At 43.3% G+C, this 11,194-nt stretch overlaps 1 long non-coding RNA gene across 2 annotated transcripts; it reads right to left on the bottom strand.

The window, feature by feature from the left end:
- Nucleotides 1-3,106: 3,106 nt before the first annotated feature.
- Nucleotides 3,107-11,194, bottom strand: LOC144499522 (uncharacterized). Of its 2 annotated transcripts, XR_013498859.1 has the most exons (4): nt 10,244-10,720; nt 8,162-8,253; nt 6,288-6,420; nt 3,107-3,513 (listed from the first exon to the last, which is right to left on the bottom strand). It is a non-coding gene; the product is annotated as an uncharacterized LOC144499522 (long non-coding RNA). The 2 variants fall into 2 exon arrangements; XR_013498858.1 differs by lacking the exons at nt 6,288-6,420; nt 8,162-8,253 and having other exon boundaries at nt 10,244-11,194.

The following is an 11,194-nucleotide window of genomic DNA, read 5'->3' as shown; positions in this document are numbered from 1 at the left end:
GATTGAATCCTAATTTGAATCCTGAATGGAATGAGGTGATACCAGAGAAGAAGGTTGTCTCAAATCACTTGGGTTTGAAACAATATAAAATCGAACTTTAATTGTGGGACCAAAGCAGATTTACCAAATTGTTCAGCTGGTCTGTTATATCTCCCGGGCAATCTGCAAATTTAAGCAGGGTCTTTTTTTAGATAGAAAAGACCTTGAAACCAAACTTCCCTACTTACATCCTCTAGACGTACTGGCTGGTGAGTGGAGCTTTCCTGCAGCTCCACGTAAAGGTCTATTTTGATGGTCCTATCTTTTAATGGAGACTTGCCAGTTGTGAGTTGCCCTCTGCACCGAGGGACCTCTGACTGGTCAGCGCAAGGTAACCACAGCAACAGGGTCAAGAAGCTAGAAATGTTAACTCACTCTGCAAGAAGATCTTAAACTGTATTGTTGCCAGTAATTGTTTTAACCTCAGCTGATATAGTATTAAAAATAGGTGAAAAAATGTCCTGGAAAAAGGTAAACCACTTTAGATGGAAAGTATTTATGTGCTTTCTGTGTTTGCAATAGCCTGCACTATGGTGTCTACCTAAACATGTTTGTTGTATTCCCAAAGCCTCAAGCAGGCCCCACACTCCTGAAATTGGGTCATTTACCAGGCAGCATGCCTTCCTACTCCAATTGAAAAGCAAACAGGTTTTTCAATATCTGATTGAATTCTTCATCGCTGTCAGTCAAACAGCCCTTTTTCCTGCCTCTACAGTATTTTATAATTAACAATTGAAATTAGAGTCATGGTGTTATAGAGGTTTACATCATGGAAACAGGCCCTTCAGCCCAACTTGTCCATGCCACCCTTTTTTTAACCCCTAAGCTAGTCCCAATTGCCCGTGTTTGGCCCATATCCCTCTGTACCCATCTTACCCATGTGACTGTCTAAACGCTTTTTAATTGCACCCGCCTCTACTACTACCTCTGGCAGCTTGTTCCAGACACTCACCATCCTCTGTGTGAAAAAATTGCCCCTCTGGACACTTATGTATCTCTCCCCTCTCACCTTAAACCTATGCCCTCTAGTTTTAAACTCCCCTACTTTTGGGAAAAGATATTGACTATCTAGCTGATCTATACCCCTCATTATTTTATAGACCTCTGTAAGATCACCCCAAACCTCCTACGCTCCAGAGAAAAAAGTCCCAGTCTATCCAGCCTCTCCTTATAACTCAAATCATCAAGTTCCAGTAGCATCCTAGCAAATCTTTTCTGCACTCTTTCTAGTTTAATAATATCCTTGCTATAATAGGATGACCAGAACTGGGCACAGTATTCCAGGTGTGGCCTTACCAATGTCTTGTACAACTTCAACAAGATATCCCAACTCCTGTATTCAATGTTCTGACCAATGAAACCAAGCATGCCGAATGCCTTTATAGAAATTGTTCAAAGGAAATGAGAGAAAAGCACTGTTTTAAATGACCCATTGATGTTTCCCCTGGGTCTGCTTACAGCAGTGTCACAGAGATCATGTGAGCCGTGTCAACTCCTCTGAGGATAAAATGTGGCTTTTTAAAAAATCAATGCCTGCCTGCAACAAGAACAAGAAACATTTTAAGCTTTCTACAAAACAACGTTTGGAACCTTGTGGATGTGTTCATAGCAAAATTGAACCTTCAAGGCTCACAAAATTGGCAACAGGTTTGGGTGGGAAAGTCAGGAGTCTGGTTGTTGATTTACAAAGTATCAACTTTCCGATTGGGTACAAATGTTGCTGCCATGTTACCAACATACGTTGGCCCAATATAAATCCCATTAAAAGCCGCATGTCTTCAACATAGAAACATAGAAACCCTACAGTACAGAAAGAGGCCATTCGGCCCATTGAGTCTGCACCGACCACAAACCCACCCAGGCCCTACCCCCATATCCCTACATATTTACCCACTAATCCCTCTAACCTACGCATCTCAGGACACTAAGGGCAATTTTTAGCATGACCAATCAACCTAACCCGCACATCTTTGGACTATGGGAGGAAACCGGAGCACCCGGAGGAAACCCACGCAGACACGAGGAGAATGTGCAAACTCCACACAGACAGTGACCCAAGCTGGGAATCGAACCCGCCCTAGTCTTTAGTCAGAGTTCTGCATGAGCCTCACTCAAATGAGTTCTGGGAACTGCTTTGCTCTTTGGAGCAAATTCAAATGAGGATCAGGGATTTACTGGGGGGGTCACAATGGACCACAAGATACAGGAGCAGAAGTAGGCCATTCAGCTCATTGAGTCTGGTCCTACCATTCAAAGAGATCATGACTGATCTAAAGTGATAAACTTCAAATCCACTTTCGTGCCTTATCCTCATAACCCTTGATTCCCTTACTGATTAAAAATCTGTCTATCTCAGCCTTGAACATAACTTAACGACCCAACCTCTACAGCCCTCTGTGGTAAAATAGCATCCAAACGTTCATTGACTACAAACTCTTTCAGACAGGTGCAATGCCTCATGATGTGTTATGGCCACATCTGTTACTACCCCAAAAATGGCTACGATAGACTCCTTCACATCTACCTGAAACTTCAGAGTAGATCTATCTTTGTTGAGATATAGTTGTGGCATCTACTACACACTGATCTTCTGGCACGATCTGAATCCCTCCCATACAATTATGCATTCACGTCATCTCATCCTTCTTATGAATTAAAGAGACGTGAATCATATCAGATAATCTGCAGTCCACACGGGCATTAATTAAATAACAACACAATGTTTGTAAGGGACAGCTTTGTCTTTTTTTTGAGGAAAGAAGGTACCATTTAGATGGGTTCCTCGGATTTTACAGGTTTCTCTTCATTGTAAAGAGTTACATGTGGTACCTATATGGACATTGGGCCTCTGGTTTATAAATTCCAAAGTCATGGAGTCAATCAATGTCCGGTGCTATCTGACCACAGAAATATAATTGTATACACTAGTGACCATTTTCCTGGAGAAACCACAATTGTTGTGCAGCGATGGTAGATTGAGAGAAAGGAATGTGAGAAAAAAGTTAAATTAGAGGAAGCATTCCAGAAATATAAAAGGCATTAGATGAAAATCAGTAAAAAGGCAGAACAATGAAAGATAAAATTTAATGCGGACAAATGCTCATTCATTTATTCTTTCACAGGATATGGACATCGCTGGCTAAACAAGCATTTATGGCTAATCCCTAATTGCCCCTTGAGACGGTGGTGGTAAGCCATCTACTTGAACGGCTGCTGTACATGTGGTGTGGGTACACCCACAGTGCTGTTAGGGAGTTCCAAGATTTTGACCCGGTGACGATGAAGGAACGATGATATATTTCCAAATCGGGAAAATGTGTGCGGCTTGGACAGGAGCTTGCAAGCAGTTGGATTCTCATGCATCTGTGGCCATTATCCTTCAAGGTGGCAGAAGTTGTGGGTTTGGAAGATGCTGTCAAAAGAGCCTTGGTGGGTTGCTGCAGTGCATCTTGTCAATGGTACATACAGCTTACACTGCAAGTGTAAAATATTAGACATAGTAAGGCAATAAATCAATGATACAAATGGTGTATGGATAGTGCAGAAATAACTGAGTGAAGTTGAAAGGGTCTGAGGGGGTAATAATAGTTAACATACTTAACATGCCAAAAAACTATAAAGCATAAAGTGAATGGAATAATTAATTATTTCACCAAATTGGTTGACAATAAATTGGTGGGTGCACTTAGCTTCCAGCTCCAGTACTGGGCTCAATGCTGATCAAAAGCAATAGGGAAACATTCAAATCATGCACAGAAGAGATATGAAGTTGATTCCTGACATGACAGGATGACAGTACAAGGCAACACAAGCTTTGAAAAGAGACAACTGAAAAGAGACTACATGGAAATATACATAACACTGAATGATAAAGATAAAATTTACTTTTAACATAAGAAAATGTCCCAAAGTTCTCCACAGGAATGATTATTGAACAGACATTGATTATATCAACATAAGGACAGATCCAAATCCATTCTCAATGAGGTAGGCTTCTAACAGCACTGTGGATTACAGTGTTTCAAGAAAGCGGCTCACCACCACCTTCTCAAGGGTAATTCAGGATGGGCAATAAATGCTGGCCTCGCTAGCGGCGCCCAGATTTTTTTTTGTAAATGACCACCTTAAAGGAGAATTGGAAAGGTGAAGATGTTTAGGGAGGAAATTTCAGAGTTTAGGGTTTAGCAGCTGTAACCAATGGTGGAGCAAAGACAATTGGGATGTACACGAGGCCCATAATTGGATGACGAGGGAGTCAAGTGGGGATGTGGGGCTTAAGACTCTTACAGAGTGAGTGTGCTGGAGGAGGGGTGAGGTCACAGACATTTGAAAGCAAGGATGAACATTTATAAACATGCGGCTTTGTCAGACTATCAATCTTTAAAGAGCACATGGATAATGGGTGAACATTATTTGGGTTAGCAGTTACACACAGGTGATGGCCTAGTAGTATTATCGCTAGACTATTAATCCAGAAACTCAGTTAATGTTCTGGGGACCTGGGTTCGAATCACACCACGGTAGATGGTGGAATTTGAATTCAATAAAAAAAAGCTGGAATTAAGAATCTACTGATGACCATGAAACAATTGTCGGAAAAACCCATCTGGTTCACTAATGTCCCTTAGGGAAGGAAATCTGCCGTCCTTACCTGGTCTGGCCTACATGTGATTCCAGAGCCACAGCAATGTAGTTGACTCTCAACTGCGCCCCAAGGGATGGGCAATAAATGCTGGCCCAGCCAGTGACGCCCATGTCCCATGATGGATGAAAGAAAAGATTGGGACTTGAACAGGGGGGTCAGGTAACTCCAGGGCACTATTTCAAGGTAAGGTAGGATAATAAAACAAAGGCTAAATTGGCTCAAAACAATGAAGGACATTTTAGGGATTGTTTATTTCCTCACAGGCTGATGTACTTTTAAGAAAGGTCTTTGTGGGAGAGAGTGGAGATGAAACCCTTGGATTTAATTATTACATCACCAGATAACTTGATGAGGAATCTGTGGGGTTTCTCCTTTGCTTGGTGGAGCTAAGACTAAACAAATAATTGAGTTTATCCTGTGGGTGCCACTTTTTAATCCCAATCTTAAATAGCCCACTAAACTACAAGAGAATTCAGGTACACTTAGCCAAAGTGTAGAGGAAAGGGCACTCATTAACCAAGTCTATTTTATATAATTTTTCAAATGTTTTTTTCTTATGAAACTTGGATCCAATAAAACGGAATATTCCGGGTGTATGAAAACATTTTGCAGACATGTCTTTTTTTACATGTAACAGGCTCAAATGGAACAGTTATTAGCTTTGTCCTATAGAGGTCGCTTTTATCTATCATTTTGTACCAGCCAGTCTTCAAAAAATAGACGGATGGCTCAAAAAAATCCGGAATTAATTACTTTTCAGAAAATTAAACCTGCTTAAGACACAGGATATTCGTTTCAAAAGTATCGTTGCTGTAACATTTTCTGTGAAATGCCATGTGTGAAAAGGCAACATGTAACAAAAGATTTAAAAAGGGAGGCAGGAAAAAAGTAATGACATATTTCACTCCACAAAACGCCTTATTTTTTCATTGATTATAAATCGGTGGAATTGAGGATTGTAAAATTTGACACCAGCAAATTGTTAAGAGCGTTTTCGTGGCAAAAAAAAGTGTTTGAAATGCAGATGAAATAACGGACGGATGTCCTTCAACACACACACTACAGACAAAGTGAGAGGTTTGCTTGCCTGGGATGAAGGAAATGCATTAATTGTCGACCTGGGAGTGGAGGGGATTTTTTCTAATAAATGCGTGCTGGCTAACGGTGCAAATGCTTTTTTTTTCCAATCCAGAGCTTGGAGAGAGGGCAAAGACGAAAGATTGTGAGGGGTGATTTCCAATTCAGCCGGGCTATCTGTTTAAGTATGATTAATTCTCCAGAAAGGTCGCTTTGTTGCAAGGCGATAAAAGGGGAAAACTAAATCGATAAACTCCCTCGCGTTTGTTTACTGTTTTAATGCATTTGACGGTGCCTGTAAGTATTTCACTGTTGCTTTCATAGAACACCAAGACTGGGACTTCAGGAGCTCTTGGGGCTCTGAAAGCGAGAGTCCCTCTACTAATGCCTGTGTGTGTGCACTTTTTAATGACTACAGCTTCACGGTACGCTTATACAATTGTCCCTGTAAATATGCACATTGCACATGGAGCGAGTCAGCATTAATTCCACTGCTCTCTGCTTTATATCTCGCAGATATGCTGACCTTGATCTTTAGAGCCTAGGCTTGGCCAATGAAGGAACGGCTCTACAAATGTGTTCACACCAAAGGTCATTTCTACCCCATGCCACTTAAAATTAGGGGTGGCCGGAGCTAATTTCTTGCTGACTGCAAAATCCTGTAAAAAAAAATTAATTTTCATTATAGGAAGTGATTAAATTTGAAAACCACACATCTCCACCCTTGACTGTTCCCCGCTTTCTAGGGCAGCGATAGGAAATGCCCCGACTTTGCTCTTAATGGAACGCTTCTCGTTTCAAACCTAAGACTTGCTCCTTTTGAAAAGTTGGCTAACAAGTTCTCCTGCCCCCCCCCCCCCCGGTTCACTCCTGGGTCAATCAGTCAGCATCCAGATGGAAACGGATTTCCAAACTGAACGATACATATATATATAATATAAAAATAAGATTCCCTCGAAAGCGATGTAACTGGGGAGAGGTGACGAAAGAGAGAACCAGAGAGGTATGAGCTAAAAAAGCAATCAGCTCAGAAACAGTCGTGAACCCTGCCCGCTGCTGGAAAAAATTAAAGAGAGGTCAAAGCAAAAGGTACAGAAAGCGAGTGCGCGTTCTATATTTCGGGAGTGGGCGGGGAGGGGGAAGGGGGGGGGGGGGGGGGAGATTTCTCGCCCAATCTGTGTCAGGTCTGAATCCCGGCCGTTCAGGGAGTTGTGCTGAATACTAACATTCTGGCAGCTGCAACTGACAGGCAGCGACCAGATCCTTCAGGGACATGTCGAGACAAGAGGGACCTGTTCACCAAATGTGACTCTTTTTTTATTTGTTTGCTAGCTGGTCTGAAAGATTATGCAAAATGAACATTATATTTCACTCCTTAAAAGCCAATACCTTTGCAGAAAACCTGATCTTATATTGTGCATCATTGGTATTGGCTATCTACAATGTTGCCGAGAATTAATAACCAATGTTAGCATTTTTTAAAAGAACGCACATTACGTTTAATATACAACTCGCAATGTGACCGATTAATGTTTATTGCCCGTTTTTCTGCAAAGCAATGGTTGTAAAGATTCTTAATAAATGTACTGATCAACGGTTCGTGAATGTACTGAAATATATGATTAAAATGTTTATTTGCCTGTCCAACAGATTGTATTAATGAATTAAAATCGGATTTGGTTTATTGACAGAAGATTCTGGTACAGCGTGGCTGAGAGTGATGAAGATTGAATAGGAACTATTCTTCACTGGTTATTTATATATATAAATGTCCTTCCCTCTTCAGGAATAAAAGTGCGATAGAACCTCCATTAGGAGGAGCTTGTCACTTAACATTGCCAGAGTGTGAATCCCAGTCGCCCCGAGTGAGCAAGCGCACATCCACCCGGACGCAAACTGTAGGTGTCAGTGGCCACTTTAGGGAAGCGTGTCTCTAACAAAACATTTCACTTCCTTTCGCTGACTTTACCCTCCTCTCCTGAGTTCCTGTCACAAGAGTCAGCATCAAAACCTCGCAGTCGAATGACTGCATGGAGTGTTTTTATTTAGTATATATAACGACCAAACCAATAACTCTTGAAATTTGGCGACCAGTTCTTATCAATGAGATGAGTGTGTGTGTGCGTGAGAGGGAAATAGACCATAACAGTAGCGCAAAAGGTAGCGATGCACATGTTTGACTGCAGAAAGTGTGTGTTTGTGTTGGCAGGATAACTTAAAGACAAGTCTGCCATCTGATTCTTCGCATTTCTAATTCCTCGCCGCGACTAAACTGTTATTGTTCCATATTTTCTCCCTGAATGACAATTTACAATCAGAACCAGTCCACAAACTGTGCAGTGATCTGTGCGATTGAACTGCAAAGCCCTATGATGTGTGCCTGCTTGCATGCTATTTTACCTTTTTTATTCGTTTTATTTACCACTTCTGCAGATGCTGGAATGTCCGCCTGGTTTTTTTTGTCAGATCCACCTCGGTGTTCATCTGCATATCTGCGGTCAAACGCGGCTTTTATTTTTTTTAATATCCCTTCCACATGAATTGAAATGCAAGTTATTGAAGTGTCTCGTCTTCAATTAAAAGCAAACACAATTACAGCGGGTCGTGCCTGGAATACAAGTCCGACACTTGCATCTATTAATCATGAGATCTTCCCGGACGCTATTTAAATGAACTTCCAAGTTTGACTGTCAGCTGCACTGGGGGCTTTATGTTCAGTCATGTTTATTCACAGCTCCTGATCTCACATACGTACAGCCCTGGACAAACACAATCGCTTTGGGGAGGAGGCAAATGTAAACACGCAGTCCCCCTCCAATCTAATAATTATTGGGGGGAAAACACGCACATCAACAAAAGTAACATTTGTGCAGGGGTGGTAGGCAGGAAAGACTTGGAAGAAAGGGGGGGGGGAGGTGCAAATGGGTGAAACTTTTCTGATCTCACGATCAGATTAGTAGCATCAGAGGTGATGTCTAATTCTGGGAGGGTTTTCACCAATTTAAATGACTGAACCCACAATTTTTCTGTGCTCTTCATATCTTCAATTGCGGGAGGTTGCAAAGAGCAACCTCTGATTGCGAACTATACTAGACACACACAAAAAAAGCTGTTTTTTGTGCAGAGCTGGCGTTCTCCACGCTACCCCGTGGAGATTAGAAGCTGTGATTAGACCTCAGGATTTGTAAAGGGACAGTCACAATAGGACAAATTGAAGTCAGTTGTCTCAGGGCTCTGAATTTCAAATGATCTTATTGATCTGTTTTGCATCACAATCCGCCGCTTCCGCACTTAAAGGCTGACAATTCTTTCCGTTGAAATGTCATTTGTGGCCACTTTTTTTTTCATATGTAAAATGGTGAGGGGGAGTAATTATCTTTCACGTTGACTGCAAATTAAATTTCACTTGGCTTGGGGGGGTGGTGGTGGTGGTTTGCGGTAGGAATGGTTATTCACCGCCCCCCCCCCCCCCCCCCCCCGTATTGTGAAAACCAGCAGTTTGGGGATTTCACTTGGAAGAGAGAGAAAATGTCAAATTGTGACCAATTTGGGGTCTTCAGTGGCTTTTCTGTTTAACCCAAACTTTCCCCTCAACTACCAGAAAGGTGGATTGGGATGGATTTTAAACAATATTTGCATACTTAAATACAGTTATTGGAGGATAAAAGTCTGCACGGGGGGGGGGGGGGAGAGACACACAAAAGAACGGTCTCAATTCGTATTGTGCTGACCGCATTCATGTCATTTGATTCCTATGCTGTACAGAATATCTGCAGATTCGGGAACCGATGCGCCGAGCAGTTTCTTGATTTGAGTACGTGTGTGTGTGTGTTTTGTGTGTGTTTAATCATTTTTAAAATCCCTGGGCTAAGGTATAGTTTTCACCCGAAAGGGTCACTAACTATAAAGGGCTGACCTGTTTATTCTGTCCTCGTGTGTGTGTGTTTCAATAATTCTTGTTATTTCAAATAGAATGACGGGGGAAGGGTGGCGAGGAGTGTGTGTGGGGGGGGGGGGGGGGTGCTACTCCATAGATATGAGCGGAGATATTTTTCCCAACCAGTGAGGTTAAGTGTTTCCCTTGACTGTTAGGGACAGCTTCGACATGCAACCGAATGGGGACAACAGTAGATCCGGTGGCTCTATATGCGTTGTGAGAGTGAGTGATCAGGATGGCTTACATTTGGGTAAACACTCCACATACCGCCCCCCCCCCCCCCCCGCACACACACACCTCTTGCTGTACCGAGGAGGGGGGAGGGTCACACAATGTAAGGAATCTAATTGCAGCTCGAAAGTTGCTGTGTCTTTCTGATCGTTGGCAATGATGTCAACCTTGGGAGACTGGGGGGAATGAATTGCTTTCATTTATTGGAGTGTGTGTGTGGGGGGCGGGGGGGAGTTGTATGTGTGTGTGGGGGGGAGGAGGTTAACATTTTTGGACTCTGGGAACAGTTGTGATCATGTTGGGATTTCAGGTACCTGACTCGCTGTTTCTTGACAAGTTGATCTCTCTCTCTCTCTGCGTTCCCATTAGATTGCACTGAGCAGATGGGAGAAGCGATTTGTTGTAAACTTGCCCCGTTTCTTTTTTGGGGGTGGGAGGGCTTCGTGGTGTCCTTTCGGTTGGAGCAGCGTTTGCCTCTCTCTCTCTCTCCCTCTCTCTCGGTGTGAGTGGAAAGGGTGCTATTTGATATATTCCTGGTTGGAAAGTTAATTGCTCCGCCCCCGGGATACCGTGTGACATGTCATTTCTCCTTTTGATGTTTATGTGTGTGTTATGTGTGTGTTTGTCCCACAGTCTCTCTCCTTCTCTCCTCTTGTCTACAGGAAAATAACAATAACTTCAACCTACCAGTGGCCAGCTAGAAGAAAGCAACTTTGACTCAACCACAGAATCCACCTTGAACATTTTATGTCTATTTTGTGTTTGAATGCAAGGCTGTTGATTTTTTGTTTCTTGCTAAGAGGAGGACACAGTGGGGATTTCCTCTCTCTCTCTCCACTCAATTTCTCTATGTACCAGCGACCATGGCCGTCCCGGTTGCCCTGATGCCACCAGCTCCGGTGAATCAGACTCCAATCTCGGCACCTTCAGCCTCCTCCTCCTCCTCCTCATCTTCCTCCTCCTCCTCCTCCTCATCTTCCTCGTCCCCTGCCATCTCTGCCATCTCGGCTTCCTCGGCGGCCGCAGCGGCGGGGGCGACAGGAGGGGGATTGTTCCGGGCGGACGGCGGCAGTAGCGGCGGTGGTAGCGGCGGTGGAGGCGGCGGTAGCAGCAGCAGCAGCAGCAAGCCGGTCTATTCCACCCCCTCGCCGGTGGAGAATACCCCGCAGAACAACGAGTGTAAGATGGTCGAGCTGCGAGGGGCCAAGGTGGCCTCCTTCACCGTGGACGGACACGAGCTGATCTGCCTGCCACAGGCTTTCGAC

The sequence above is a fragment of the Mustelus asterias genome, chromosome 10, assembly GCF_964213995.1.
Source record: "Mustelus asterias chromosome 10, sMusAst1.hap1.1, whole genome shotgun sequence".
NCBI classification, from domain to species: domain Eukaryota; kingdom Metazoa; phylum Chordata; class Chondrichthyes; order Carcharhiniformes; family Triakidae; genus Mustelus; species Mustelus asterias.
This window is presented reverse-complemented; position numbering and strand designations above follow the sequence as displayed.